Source organism: Meleagris gallopavo, chromosome 20 (assembly GCF_905368555.1).
Source record: "Meleagris gallopavo chromosome 20, MGAL_WU_HG_1.1, whole genome shotgun sequence".
NCBI lineage: Eukaryota > Metazoa > Chordata > Aves > Galliformes > Phasianidae > Meleagris > Meleagris gallopavo.
In genome coordinates, this window is record NC_139423.1 from 4,000,421 (window position 1) to 4,016,173 (window position 15,753).

Genomic DNA, 15,753 nt, shown 5'->3' on the forward strand with positions numbered 1-15,753 from the left:
CTCTAAATCAGTTTTCTATGGTGGTATTTGGCCAGTTGCACTCGTGTAAGCGAGGTTAACTAGTTAATCTAGTACCTTTGTAATTAGATAGAATTATCTGATTGATATTGCCTGCCATTACGCCTGCAACATCCTTTTCCTGCTCTGAAAGCCTGAGATATAATCCTACCAACGTAGCAAGGGTGAGGAATGTACGCCCACTCAGATTCCTCTTTGTTCATAACACTTCTCCATTTTGAGTCTGGGAAATCTGATTAGCTGCCACTACTGCATTTAGCCAGATAGCCACATGGCCAGAAAAGCTTTGTGAAGGCTCTGAAATGTATTGATAAAATGAAGGTGTTATCGGTGCATGATTTAATGTCCAAGTCGGCCGCAGGAGATGTCTTGGCTTTTTGCTGTAGAAATAATTTTAACAAGATAGATAAAGCAGAGGAAAGTAGAATGTTCTGAAATTTTTCTATTGTTTGCATTTCTGTTACATCTTCTCCTATGGAAGCTCCAGCATGGCATCACTAGGAGGAATATGAATTAATAAGGGAGTGGGTGAAAAGCTCAAGGAATGCAGTGAGAGGTGCTGAGATTTGAAGCCCAGGGGACAAAGGCTGCAAGTGCAGACTGATATTTTCAGAAAATATGGAATGAGGCTGCTAGTAGGGAGGGAAGCAGGCCTTATGGAGGTCATGCAAGGCCAGTCACTGCCCAGCACGTGAACGTTTGTTTTTTCTGGCCTTCCTTCCTCCCCATTATGAATTCTGGTCATTCTGGTTACACAACTCAGAGCCCGGACATTTTTCCTGTTTCGGGGCAATATTCCCATGGAAATGAGAGCTATTGGCAGCCAATCCTTTATTATTAATATCAGCTAAATCAAAGTGCAATTGCCTGGGAGCAGTATGGGGCTGATGTACACGCACACAGAATGCCTCCTGGCCTCACTGTGAGTGGGTGCAGGGCTGGGCATCCAGCAGGCAGGAACTCGTCCTGCTCTCTTCTGTTTGCATCCCAAGGAACGCTGGTAAAGGTGAAGCTGTCATTGCTTCTTTCTGTCCAGCTGGTCTCACCTTCACAGCTTTTGTATTGAGGAGATTGTTAGGAGCTGTCGACAAGCCAGGAATGCCTTCATTCAAGTTCTTGCTGATAAGCACTAAGCACATTAAATGTTCCAGAAGGGGTAAGATTTTGAGTTCAGATATAATGAAGTTCTTCCAGAGTAATTCCCTAATAAATCAGTTATGCCTGACTCAGTGGAATTTTATGTACCTCTGGCTAAATTGAAATAAATGCCTGCTGCTTCCTAAACATCTGAAACCATGAAAAAGCTTCTAAACAGTCATGTTTGCACATAAAACAAGCAAGATAACTGGCAGGCAGTTGGTAGGGCAGAACTGTGCCCCGCAGACATACGATTCTGCTTTACACACACTTCTTATTAAGCACATTACGTGTACTTAGCTGGGTGTCACAATTCTTTCTTCCCTTTCTAGGCTATCAGCTGCTCTGAATCCCTTCAGCCCTTCACTCTTGGAACCAAAGCGGCTGTGACATCCAAGTTGGGTCCTCCAGACACATCTGGATGTGCTCATCTGTGTAACAGCTGATGTATGTTTGAAAGCTCCCTGCACAGCACGTGCTATGGAAACACTGCACAGGAAGAGGATAACGCTCATGTATCTCTGGAGATCTTTGCACCCTCTGTCATGTTAGGGAACATATTATCCATCCCAACATAGAGACGTAAGCACTGAGGCTCAGAAAATGCCCCACAAAAAGTCACGCAGTGAGTCAGCGTCAAAGCAGACCAGAGCTCTGTGCTCCACGGTGATGCCTTTATTCCCACATGCTGCTGCCTTTTAGCCCTGTGGTAGTTTTCCACCCTTGACAAAATTAGGAATGGAGTAAAACGTCTCTGTGTTCAGGAGGATGATGTTAATGTATGAAACCTAGAAGATGTGAAACCTGTGCAGTGATGTTCACTTAGGGTTGAGCTGGCTTGAGTGAGCAATAGTACGGTGCAGTATAAATAAGGGTATAGCTTTACACTGTTATTCCATTTATCTGAGCTCTCCCATGTGTCAGTGCAGAACAGCCTTAAATGAACTTGTACCCTGCAGCCCTTTATGTTTTGATGCCACAAACAGGCAGAAACATAGTTTGTTGGTTGTTTTTTTTTTCCATTTCTTCTGAAGGGACTGATAGAAAATTGAATTCTAGGCTAGGAGCTGTCAGAAACACCAGCTGCCAGCGCTCGAGCTGCAGCAGCTGACATCAGAGCATGGCTGCCAATGACATTAAAAGCTACGTAGACAAGCATTAGCAAATAGGACTAAGTTGTGATTCATCAGATATATGAATCGGGGTGAGCATGTGAAAGCATCCCAGCCCTTATTCACATCCTCTCTCACGAAGCCCGTAACCATACAGTGTTTCCTGCGTGGTTCTGCTGCCTGTAAGCACTGTTAGAGCAGTGAGCGGGTGTGCAGGGGTGGGGGCTGCCGGTAAGGGATAATTAAAGCATGAGGAGAGCTAGCAGAGCGTGTGTACCAAGTGAAGCATCAGACCCAATGCTTATCTCAATGCCTGTGCTGGATGTTTGTAACATCAGGAGGCTGACAGAGCTCTTAGGGAATGTGGGGAGGGGGAGGCAGTCTTTGGGACCCCCAAGATGATTTTATCTCCGAGACATGAGGAGGTGGCATGGAAGGGCCACACTGCCAAAGGGAACAAGCTCCCCTTTTTGTCAGCATAAAAACACTTGGATGATGATTTATTTACTATTGGCAAAGATGCAGTCGTGTTTGTGGTACAGGAAGCTGGAACTGCAAGCAAGGAAGGGTTTAGTGGGCTTTTGGGAACGCTTAGCTTTCCTAAGTGCCTTTGGAAATGCCACTTGAGCCCATCTGCCGCTGCCCTGAAGCCTGCTGGGACTCCTGGTAGGAGTCATCTCTCAAGTGACTTGCAGGGCCACCTGGATCTGATCCATTCATTAATGACACTTCTCCGTACTCGGAAAATACCAATCTTGACTAAGAGGCACAGCAAATGCAAAGATGAGCAAATTTCCTACACAGATAAAAACAAAAACTGTGTAATGTCCTTCCTTCAAATGAGTCTGACAGCGCAAATACTCTCCCCTACTTCAACAAATGCTGAATCAAGTTACTGGGTTGTTCAGTAGCTACACGCTGTCTTCATTTGCCTGTAAAATGCTCTGATTATTATGTATTTATTTTAATAACACCAGAGGAGTAATAAGAAACAATTACTTGTTATTAAAAGTTCTCTGCAAACCCAGCTCCTTTCAAAGTATGCACTGCACCAGAGCACGCTCTGCTCCCTGTGTGTGAACACTGAGCTCTTTCACAGGGTCAGGGTCAGCACAAGCCTGCTTTGTGGATGCTGCACTGCTGGTATGGAGGTGCTTATATCTGTACAGTTTATTTCCATGCCTGAGGAAAACGACGTGTGTCATTATGAAGCACTTCCACACCAAAATACCTACCTGGATGGCTATTCCAGGGTTTGGGTTGTTTTAGACCACGCTCCTGAATGTAATAGTTAAAGCAGCCCAGCCTGTGCATGGATCGATCCTCTGCTGGCAGCCTTCATCCAAGCACTCTGAGAAAACACTGAAAACACTTGAGAAACATAAGCTTCGCAGCAGTGCTCACAGCCCATAGAAACGCTGCTTATCTTCTCCTATCAGCAGAATTCTTTGCATGAATTCCAGCCCCGTATCCAAGGCAATCTCATTATTTGCTATCCACGCTCAATCTGCTTGCTAATTTCTTTTTCCTTGTCATGGGGGAGGAACCTTCCTGTGCTCCACAGCGTGCCTGTGCTTGGGAGAAAGCAAGCGAGACACATAAAACATCACCCTCCTGCAGCAGAGAGAGCCTGGATGGGGAGTGGGATTTGGAGCTGTGCCTTCCATTGCTCTGTGCCACTGGCCCCAGTGATTTCCATCCCAGGGAGCAGCACACTGCTCTGCTTGCTTCACTGTGGCTGTAGCTGTCAGCATTGGACAGGGGAGCCCCAGCAAGGGAGGGAAGAGGTGGAACTGCAGTGAGATGTGGAGTTTTTTCCGGGGCAGCTTCCCAACAACAGCCTCAAAATAACCTGGTTTAATGAAGGGCATGGTCTCCAACACACAAAGCCTGTTTGCAGTCGTGGTTTTAAGCTGGTAGCTGCAGACTGATGTGTGACCACTAAGTATTTCAAATTAGCTAATGAACAGCTGCCCTTTTCTTTGCTTCTGGTCACAACCAGCCTGTCTCTGAATCAAACAAAAGGGTCCATATGTCACAGTGCAGCTCCTGGTAACAAAGCCCCCCATTCCCAGTGCTGCAAAACATGGACTGGCAAACCCACTTTGTCTCTCAATCAATGGGGAAGGACGTTTGGGGCAGCCCTATACCACCACTCCAAGCAAACAGCCACATCCAGCATGGACACATCCAGCAACACAGAGACACAGGTGGTTCCCAAACCCGTCAGTACATGAATGTAAGGCACATCACCACAGCTTTGCTCAAACATCAGAGATTTTAAACATAGGCAAGTGAGCAGCCAAGAAAAAACTACCCAGCCCACTGTGGCTGCTGCAGTGTGCCATGGGAACAACACTGTGCACACGATCAGATTCAGCAGGACACCAGCAGCCTAAGGGTCCCTTTACATTTGGTTTGGAAAGGCTAAAAATAGCACCCCAAACCACACTCTTTTTCTAGCTTTGCCATCTCCTCCCCCTGTTCCCATTCACTGGCACTTTTGTATGCAAAGCAGCATTTGGAGCAGGACCTGGTAATTAGTCTTCAGCCCAGCAGCTGCAGGAGGAACAGCTGGAGGTGTTATTTTGGTGGGTTACTCATTGACTCCACCAAAAAAAAAAAGGAGCCCGGAAAACTCAGAGCAGCCCACAGCCACATGACAAGGTCCTACTGACAAAAAGAGAGATAAAATAGAAGAGAGAGCCCTATATCCTAAAGCCGATTAGTTATAGCAATTTCTCCAAACCTAAATATAGATAAAAAATCCTCCCTCATCTTTAGCTCTGTTGGCGGAGATCAGAAAGAACAAGGAGGAGACAGAGAAAAATTTCATCTTTTGCTTAACCCCCTCATCAGCTGCAGAGGGCAACTGCTGCTGTGGTGATGTGCCCAGCACTGAAAAACACATTCCTTTGCCACAGCCCTTCCACAGGGCCAGCAGTGCCACGCTAAGAGGGTCCGTGCCCAGTGATACTGGCCCCTTGACTCCAGCCTTAGGTTTCACTTCTGAAAAATTAATCACAGCCGTGGCAAAGCAGCAGCTTTTGCTGGTGCAGAGGCTGGGAAGAGGACAGCCAGGTCCTGAGCATCTCCCATGGCAGCACAGAGGTGGGAGAGGCAGCAGGACCTCCTGGGGCCTGGGCACATGGGCTGCAATGAGTTGCGTGCCCCCACTTGGGGACACGAGCTTGCACCCGCAGCTCTGGCAGACCAGGTGTCCCCAGGCACTTTTCCTTATCAGTTCTCACTGTGTGCCATCTGTGCTGCCGTCACACCTCCCCGCAAAGTGCCAAGTCGTGGTTGCACAAGGATAAACAGCACTTCGGGGCAGAAGGAGAGGAGGCTTCTCTAAGGGGTGTCAGAGCTGCAGGTGCCCTCCCTGCAGCATCCCTGGGCAGCCCATGCACCCCACAGGACTGCCTGCCTGCTATGGGATGTGAAGCAGTGAACACTGAGCTAGCTGAAGGATGCGCAGCTAACGATGCAAGTGATTAATAAGCAGATGATGCATTTGCACCGGGAAGAAAGAAATGAGAGGAAAGGAAGAAGAAGGTGAGGAGCAACATTTAGAATTGCAGCATGCAGCAGTGAGCTCTCTACAAATCTGCTGAGGAAGGCGCTTGCACAGCACATGGTTTGGTCGGATCAATGGAGCTGCAGAGCGGCTTGCTGCTGGCAGGCACACAAATCCACTTTCTAATGAAATTTACAGCAAGTGGAATTTAGGTCACTACTCGGAAGCATTCAGTTTATTCCAGGCAGCTTTTAAAATATTTAAGAAATAGCTGTCAGATTAAGCCCGATCACCTCTGTCTGGATAGTCCAGAATTTGGAGCCAGGGCAGATTTCTTAATTCTAGACCTTAGAGAACAGTTTTTAAAGCTTTCTTCAATTGCCTCCAGCCCATCATGACTGAACTCACAACCCAGCTTGTGATCTTTGTGCTGCACCAGCTCCTGCCCAGGGCCCAGTGCAGCAGCACAGACAGATGTCAGCAAAGGTGAACCTCAGCTAATGACTGGGAGGAAAGGGTTTTGGCCCAGGGCAGCACTTGCTAACACTCTTCCCAGATGTGTACCTTAAGGGAGCAGCCAAAGCTTCTCAATGGGGATAGAGAGGGAAGAAAGGAGCAAAGCAGTTGGTGCTGCTTGCTCCAAGGAGCAGCCCTAGCTCTCCGTGCACTTCCTGTAGCTCTAAGCAAAAAGTAGGCATTTCCTTTTCTAGGATGCAAAGTCCAACTGCTTGTATAACGCACCAGTGGGATTAACCTGTTCCTGCCCCAGCTGAGGTGGAAGCAGAACCACCTGGTATACCGTAAGAAGGAAGGAGCTGTAATTCTAGAGCACTGGAAGCAGGATCAAGGCTAAGGAACACTCAGTATTCTGACATCCCAACCCTGCTGCTCCCAAATAGTGTCCTTCAGACCAGGGGGGCAGAAGGGAGTCAGTCCCAGGCTCTGCAGCCTGGATTTGCGATTTAAGAGGAGAGTGCTCATCCTGACAACGTGAACAACCTCCTAAAGCCCTGCCTGCAGGATGACTGGGTGTGGAACATCAGGGAAGGGGGCTGCCTCTCCCTCAGTTCAAGCTGGGTCCCCAGTTCTGAAGACATCCCCAACTCCAACAGCTGGGAACCCTGAGAACTGCTTCAGCCAACAAAACCCACTGGGCTCAGAGTCAGCTTTGGGAAAAGCCAACTGCCCATTCCAGCTCTCCAGAGTTTTCCTTCTTTTCCACTTCACAGATCCCAATTACCTCCCACTAGGACCAGAACACGGTAGCTCTGGTCCAGCAGATCACACAGACTTGACCCAACACAGACTTTATCAGGCCCTTAGGATGATGGCAGAGCTGTTGTGGCAGTCGGTTATCGGTGCCTGCCAGCACAGCAGAAGGATATAGCTGCTGTTACAGACAGATTTCTCCAGTCGATAGGGCTTTTTCTTTCCTTCTTCCTTCTGTTACAGAAGAAAAAAGTTACTGTAGAGAAGTTACATCCTGGTCCAAGAGTCCCAACCTGGAGTTTTACTTCTCCCCAGAGCAGCTTGCTATCTGGATGAGCTGAGAAGCCAAGCACTTCCCCATGGATGCTGCCATGTGGCTGAGTGCACACAGTACCCTGCATTCAGAACCACCAAGAAGTCATGGGAAAACCTAGTTTTGTGGTTAGAAACACGAAAGGAGATTGCAACAAGCCTCTATGCTTGGGCTCACTTTGCAGGAGAGCTGATTATCAAGCCCAAATTCCCATGCAAAAATACAATGCACAATGGTAGAGCTTTTTCAAGCCAAGGGATGAGGAGAGCATGACCTCACTGCTCAAACATGGAGGGACTGAGCAGTGCTGGAGGAGGCAGCCCCAGTGCGACAGCTCCAATCCCTGCACTGGCAGGAGGAGCTGCATTAGGGCACAGGGCGAAAACAATTGGATGTGTTGGCATTGCCCTGGGACCTAACGGCACAGAAGGAGCAGAGCAGAGCCAGGCAGAGCTGCCAGGGCTGGGGGATTCAGGGGGATGCTGCACCACTCACATGTGCAAGGGCTTAGAGCTGCTGCAGACTATGGAGCTGTTTCCAAGCAAGGAGCACATCCAAGCATAACTCATTGCTTCAGAGACCTACGTTGAGCTTAGGGAGGAACGTCCTGCAGTCTGCACAAGCAAGAGCATGGCTCAACAGGGCACGTGCTGCAGCCAGGGCTCTGCCAACGCTGCATCACGCTCAGGTGGTGGGGCTGTGCCTACAGACACTGAGCTATGGGGGTGACCAAAGCACTTCGCTCACAGCTTCCTTCATGACTGGAGAAGAAAAATAAACAGGGTGCGCTTGGAGAGCCGGGCTGGGGTACTGCTTTGGGGCTGGTGGTGGGACCAGAGGGCTGTGCTTGGATCAGTGGCAGAGGCGCACCCAAAGGGGTGCTCAGCACAATCTAAGCTCCTCCAGGAAGGGTTGACAAGATCCTGAAGTGAATGTCTTGGCTTGAAAAAAACATCCTGTCTGCAGAGCCAACACGGCTGGGATGCAATGCCCTCACTCATCCGCAGGGCTGCAGCCCACTCGGGGCCTCTGTGCCCCACCTGCACAGTGTGAGCTCCCTCATTTTCTCCCAAGCACAAGGAAGCTCACAGCAGCTGGAGGGAAGCCACACGGTGACTAACAGGTGCACCCATTCTCCCAGGGCACGTGGGCTTTCAGACAGCAGGGCTACAGCACTCACTGCTCCTGACACCCATATGCCACTTTTACAGTGCAGTCTGAGAGTCACTTCAGCTGATGAGCAACTAAGACCCTTAAGCATGATTTGCAGTTTCCAGAGCCCCAAATACACAAGTGACCCACTTCTCCCAACTCCATTGTGCTTTCCTCAAATTAAGGATGTTTGCAATCTCTAATCCACTCTCCGTGTCGGAGGCAGAGACCTCAGCCCCTGCAAGCTGCACAAAGAGGCTTTTTACCAGAGCAGCACTTCAGTGCAATCCGTCAGCTTCAGCCCTGCACTGCTTTTGCAGCAAGAACCTGGGTGAGCTGGGGGTCATTCTCAGCAATCCGTGCACATGACTGTGACACAGCAGCTCCCAGCAGAAGCTGGGAAAAAAAACATTGACCAACTTCTTGCTGACTACTCCGAATTAAAACCTCCAGAGAGAGCACTACTATTTTTGCAGAAGCAAAAGGAGTTAAGGAGCAGCGTGTCCACTGTGAGACGAGCTCTGCATAAGCACCAAGCAAGGGGAAGCACACACACAGCCTGTATCAGCTCAGCAGCCAGCATGGTTCCAAAGCACACCAACCTCAGGCTTTATTTGCATTGGGAATACTGCAAATTCAGTGAAAATTCCCCCTACGAGAAGAAACTCAAAAGCCAGGCTCTTCACAGTGCAAATGAAGACTTACTGTTTGCTGCTTGCTTAGCAAGGGTAGATGTTACTGTTCAGATGAAAGGAAAGGGAACTTGGAAGCAGTACCAAACGCAGAGCAGACCTGCCTCCCCCCGGACACACACACACATTGCTCAAGAGCATGACAGGATGCACGATGGCAAGGGCTGAGCATCACATGGGCTTCACAGCCAGTGCAGCTGATGGGTTACATAAAGCAGATGTAACTTGGGCTGCTGCCAACATAGAGAGCAGTTTTTCAACTGGAACATAATCCTGCCACAGTCTTACTGCCTGCACATCTGATTAAACAAAGTCTCCCAGTTTCAGTGAAACACAACTGTTCTTGCAGACATTCACACCCTCTAGCGGAGATTAGAGCTTGGCACACAGCAAACATGCTCTCACATTCTTCAGGAATGCTTTAGCAACTGTCAGGAATGAATCACTCCTAGAGATCTTGAAAGCACCACAACCCTCCAGCATGGCTGCCCTGAACACAGGTGTTAGCACAGAAGTAAGTTTTACATGCCTCCTTGCCTAAATGCACACCTCCAACATGTTAAAATCCTTCCTACATTATTCACAGTAGCAGGGATTAAATAAGAAGGAAAAACAGTCAGCTTGAAAAATTGGAATTTATTCACATTTACCATCTACTTTGGCAAAAATACCTTCTACAGCCTAGAGAGACCACACAGGTATAAACAAATGGAAGTGCAGGGGCAGAACTCTCACCATAACGCAGACAGGTCTTCGGTTCAGCCACCTGAAAAGAAATGACCAGGACATTCAAGCAGAACAAGCATACTGCAGGGAAAGCTGCACACAGATGTCAGGGCTGCTCAGCGTGCGAGCCAAGGCACCAGAGCAAATAAGTGTGCCACGAGCAGCCTACAACCCAGGGCCCTTTTGCAAATAGTTATGCTGCACATTCATGGAAATGAGGAAATACTTTGTCATTTAAAAGTTGGTTGACAGGAAAATCCTCACTCAGACAAATAATTTTTCCAGGTGCAACAAAGATCAGGTTATTTGCAATCACTCTACCTAGGGTTCCACACACTTTGTTCTGAAGCCCAGGTGACAGAAAATACCAAGTTGTAAGCCAGGGAGGAGTGGCATTAGTGAAGGGAAAGGGAAATGGAAATGCTTGTTCCAGTAATAAGCTGAACAAAGGCTGTCAGTCGGCAGCAGCACGAAAGTGAGATGTTTTCTAACTGCAGCCTGACACTGTCAGACAGTTCTGCCCAGGTGAATTTAACATTAGAAGACAAAGGGAGGACTGGCTGCAAATTCCAAGCACGCAGTTTTGCATCTGGTGGGCAGAGAGCACAGCTCAGCTCAGTTACCTTGGCGAGGGTGCAGATTCAGCAGGCACTCCATGGTCAGCAGGAACACCTACATGAAGAGCAGCAAGCATTAAGCACAGTACTTAGTGATGTGTACACTGGAAGGCTGCTGTTTCTAAGCCTCAGACAAGAGCCCAGGCAGCAGCTCAGGAGGCTCCCTCCCAAAATAAACCCCATCCTCATTGAGCCACCGAATCCTAGCCCAATTGTCACCGTTGGCTGAAGTCAGAAGGCAGCAAAATTCACCTTACAGTCCACAAAGGACCAGAAGGTCCTACAACTTTGTAGTAGTTAAACTGCATCACTGCTATAGTTTTACATAAGGTCCAATACTTGCTATGTTAGGTGAGGGCTGCAAAAAAAAACATAGAGTTGACATAGATGAGAAAAAGCAATAAGCATTCAGCCCATCAGCTGAATGCAGTACTGGGAAGCACCATGCTTTATCTACAAGTACCTTGCAAGCTCAGAGGGCTGCAGGCAGCCTGGCTCACTTTGAAGCAAGGTTATTCTGAACATGTGTCTGTCTGACACTGATGAAACAAACTCTTTACCAAAAGTGTGTGTTTTTTAAGAAGGCAGTTACTTTACCATCTCACAAATCTATACAAGCTTTGGTTTCAATCCTGCTGTGGAGGAGGACCAGAGGACCTAATGTCTGCCTCCATCTCAAAGTAGGACCTTCCCCTGGGCATGGCCAGTAAGGATAGCCCCATGCATTCAAATAGCTGCTGGCAACTGGGCAGATTTAACTGGAAGTGCCCCACGTCTGCAGGCACCCAGTAATGTGTGCTGTTCCCTTTCCCTGCTCCTGAGCCCTGCAGCTCTGTTCAAATCCCTTAATGAAAAATGAGATGAGCATTAGACTTTTATCATCTCAGTCATGTGCTGAACTTGGCCCTCCCTGCTGTTGGCTGGTAATAGCAATGACAGCTACACTTCAGCTCCTCTCGTGATCCCAGGCAAGCTTCCTGTAAAAGCCCAAAAGGCTCCAGCTCATACACAGTAAGCTGCCTCAGAGAAACCCCTTAGGACTGCTTTACTGCCACAGGAAAGCAAATTAAAATGGAGATTGCCTAAGCACTGTGCAGTGTTTTTCAAACAGAGCCCATTAACCAGTCAGAGCTTTAGCAAGAAAACCAGCTAAAGCTGGAGACTACTGCCCCACACAGACCTGTCTTCTGTGCACCAGCATCAACTAAAACAATTCATAAAAACAGCATCCCATCCCGCCTTTTTACAAGTTTTTTTAAAAGTTTTAAAAGTTTTAAAATCCTTTCCTATAGCATTCTGACCACACACCACTGCCAGACACCAAAAATAAACAATGAAGTGCCTTTTTAGTGGTGGTGAATGATTTTATTTTTATTTTTTTTTTTCTCAGAAGCCTGGGCTGTTTGGGTGCCAGCTGCCAATCCAGGCCTGCCCCACACCTGCAAGAGCACACAAGGGCCTTAGCTGGGACCTCAGCTGAACTCCTTGGTTGTAAAAAAAAAAAAGTCAACACTAAAGAAAAGCACAGATGCAACAGGAGGGCAAAGTACACAGCTTTCAACAGAACCTTGGTTTGTTCAAATAAAGAACCACCCTATCAGTACTCCCTATTACATGAAATAAAGTTTGGGAATTCAGACAGTACCTGTGATAAATCAAGGGGAAAAAAATTATCATCCATGTACCTAAATTCTACCTTCCACACGTAAAACCTGCCCGTAAAGGAAGGGCAATGACAGCTTAATAGTACAAGACAGCTTTTAAAAGATGCAGTACACATTATAGAAATTAATGCTCAAGCTGTAAAGAGAACTCTCCTTTGGCTGAAGATAGCAACTAATTGTGTGCAGTATCATACATGACCATCAGAATGCTGCATGGATGCTCACACCTGTTACTGCATAGGAGGAACCCAGCAGGGGGACCTCTGGGGGTTGATCTGGGGCACGGGTGAGGCCAGCAGGCACTAGGCTGAGACACAGCCGCCAGCAGCCATCCCCAGGCCCTCAGCCTACCATAGCACCAGTGGGCATGGAAGGCTCCTGAGTGGCTGCTGCTCACCCAGAGAGAGTGCATGAGTCACTGGCCTTGCCTCGGTCCCACTTACCTGATGAACGCTGGCTTCCCAAGAAGACCTAGCAATCTTCTGCCATGAGTTGGAGCTTTATTTCTTCTGGAAGCAACCCCCACCACAGATCCCGTGACACATGATGCTCAAGGGACATTCTCTGTCCACTTGCATCCCATACCCTCCCCTCACAGTCCCTACTCCTCTCAGCCCTGCTACTTACGGCACCCTGCTGCCCCTCAGTGCCCACTGTGCTCCCTTCCAGCCTCGTGAACTGAGACTGCAAAATGATACCCCAGCCCTGCTCCAGCCTTCATCTCCCCTCTTCACGCCCTGCCCCTCAGCCCCAACACGAACCCCCCACCAGCCCCTGCACCCTCACCTCTAGACTCCAGTATTATCCCAGGCCCCCATTTCCTGACCCCAAGCCCCAATATGGCCCTCTGAACCTCCCCTACCCTGACTCTCAGACCCCAGTTTGAACCCTCTAGTTCTACTCCAGCCCTTACCTCCACCCTTAACTCTAGGCCGCAGTATAACCATCTTAAACCCCTGTATCTTCATCTCCAGCCCAAAATACGACTCTCCACCCCCCCACACCCTGACCCCAGACCTCAATATGACCCCTCCACCTTCTCCCTCCTCCCATACCCGTACTCTAACCCCATACTCCTATATGACCCCTCTTCCCCAAATCTCTGCACCCTCACCGCCAGAATGACTAACCAAGCTCCCATATTCTGATCTCCAGCCCTCAATATGACCCCAGCTCCGCTTATGACCACCCCAGGCCCAGACCCCTGCCACGCCGCCCCTCGCAATGCCCGCCACCGGAAGCAGAAAGGCAGGAAAACCACAGAGACGAAGGGAAAACCAGAGCGCCGCGCGGAGGCACTTCCGGCCTCCAAGAACGCCCTTAAAGGGGTAGGTGGCCAGCGCCTCGTCGCTATGGCAACGCGCTGGCGCGATGCAGGCCTGAGTGAGGCCTAAGGGTGGGCCCGAACAACACGGGGGGAGGGGAAAGGGGGGAACCAACGCAGGGGGAGTGCAGGGAGCTCCAACCTGCCCCATGAGGTGAAGGAGGAGAGCTCCAAAATGGGGGACTTACTCAGGCAAAGCATAGGATGTGATCAGCATTGCAACACGGCTTTGGTTTCAGTCTTGTGCTTCTGAAAAAGCATTAAATCTCCATGTGCTCAGAGGCTGGAATTGCACATATATTTATATGCAGTAAATCAATATTTAGATCTGATTTCATGCTTATGGCTTGTGAGGCCCTGTTTATGGTGAGTTGTGCTTCACTTTCAGTGGCTCTGACAGCTCCAGTCGGGGCTGAATGAGAGCAGCCTTCCAGCACAGCTCGAGGTTCCTCAATCATGCCATTTACTCACAGGCAGCCTGGCATCCTCACTGCATGGATGGGCTTTTCCAGCCGGGTCGAAGGGCTCTGAGTTTCAGCACCAGGACTGACCGCATTCTGATACATCTGCAATGATGTGAAGAGGGGTGAAGGCAGGAACGAAGGGTCTGTTTAGCTGATTTCATTTTAATTACTCAAAAATGCATCTTTGCCTTTCAGCAGAGGCAAATACCCGGTGCTGGCAGTGAGGTGCACTGGTTGGACACTGCTCCATACGGACACAACCTCCATTGCCCAACCCACGTCTGGTCAAAGCTGAGAGCAGGGGCACACCACCTCCTCACCTTTTCTCTTTGCTGCTGAATGAAGCCCACTGCTGCCCAGCTCTGAGTGACAGCTTCCTCACCCCTGTGCTTTCATTTTCATAGAATCTTGGAATCATAGGACTGTTTAAGTTGGAAGGGACCCTTAAAGGCCATCTGGTGCCACCCCTGCACTGAGCAGGGACACACACAGCTCCATCAGTGCTCACAGCCTGTCTCCTGACCCTGGCTGTCTACAGGGATGGGGCACCACCGCCTCTCTGGGCAACCTGTGCCACTGCCTCACCACCTGTGGTGTAAAGCCTTCTTCCTTATATCTGATCTAAGGCTCCCTCTTTAAGTTTGAAACCATTTCCCCTTGTCCTATCACAATAGACCGTGCTGAAGGGCCCATCTGTTTTTTTCTTATTGCTACCTTATAGATAAAGGCCACTATCCCTCAGTGTAACACCACTAGGGCTGCAGCCTCCTCAAAATGTTATGCATCTCATTATATATCTGAACCAGTGCGGTCTGGTTCTGAAAACAAACATTCTTTCTGGTTTTGTTTGTTTGTTTGTTTGTTTTGTTTTGTTTTTTCCTTTGGTAAAAGAAAGCATTACCTCTCTGTGATTTACACACTAGATCAAGCAAAAAGCTGAATTACCTCCCCCTCCTTTTCTTCCAGGGAGCAGATAATAGGTAGATCTATCCATCCATCTGCTTTGTTACACGGCTCCCTGCTTGGCAGCATTTCAGTTGCTATTAAACCATGTTCATCCCCCTTGACATTCAAAGGGCCGTTATATGATTACTGTCACAGTCTTGTACGTGGATCCTTAAAGTAATTCTCTCTTCCTCTTCCTTCTGATGATGGATTTGCTCGTTTATGCCATAGTAATTTGTTTTTCACATGCTGTACTCCAGCAAAATGCTTTCACTGTCAAACATGGTTTTCTGTACAGACCTTCCCTGCAGTGCCATGTTGCAACGGAATGGCTTCAGGCAAATTGGAGCTGCCTTGTCTTTCAACAGTGTTAGCAAAGAGAAACAGCAGGAGCTTGGGTCAAGTCCTCCTAGTTTGCAGCACAGCAAATGGGGATGGGACACAGCACTGTGACTCCCTAGGATGGGGACCGTCTCTCATCCTAGTGCAAGATGTACCACGGGACATGTGGTTGTCAGCTCCATGACGAGGAGCATGGGGTGCCTGCAAACAGGGACTCGATGCTTTCTGGCCTCTTTGGGAGCAGATTTACAGCATTTGAAAACCACCATCTGTGTGGGGGTTTGAAGCTTATCTGTAGGTCAGCAGGCACCGGGAAAAAGCTGCCATGGGATTTGCTGCTACTGGGGCTTTTCCAGATGATTTGTGAAGGAGAGGAACATTTCAGTACAGAAGCATGCCTTAAAATTCCTTTTGGCCTCCCCTATGTTCTCCAAGGCTGTCAGTACACAGCTCTGCCAGGCCCTTAGAGACGCTCACTCCAGGTACATCTTCCGTCCTCAACATGAACCGGGGCAGGAGCC

The 15,753-nt window shown here is 48.8% G+C and overlaps 1 long non-coding RNA gene and 1 other non-coding gene across 2 annotated transcripts; both read right to left on the minus strand.

Annotated features, from left to right (window-relative positions):
* Positions 1-9,766: 9,766 nt before the first annotated feature.
* LOC104913756 (uncharacterized) lies at positions 9,767-13,435 on the minus strand. Its single transcript, XR_004161719.2, has 3 exons — positions 12,601-13,435; positions 10,500-10,548; positions 9,767-9,916 (listed from the first exon to the last, which is right to left on the minus strand). It is a non-coding gene; the product is annotated as an uncharacterized LOC104913756 (long non-coding RNA).
* Positions 12,332-12,501, minus strand: LOC116217335 (small Cajal body-specific RNA 16). Its single transcript, XR_004161758.1, has one exon.
* Positions 13,436-15,753: the final 2,318 nt, after the last annotated feature.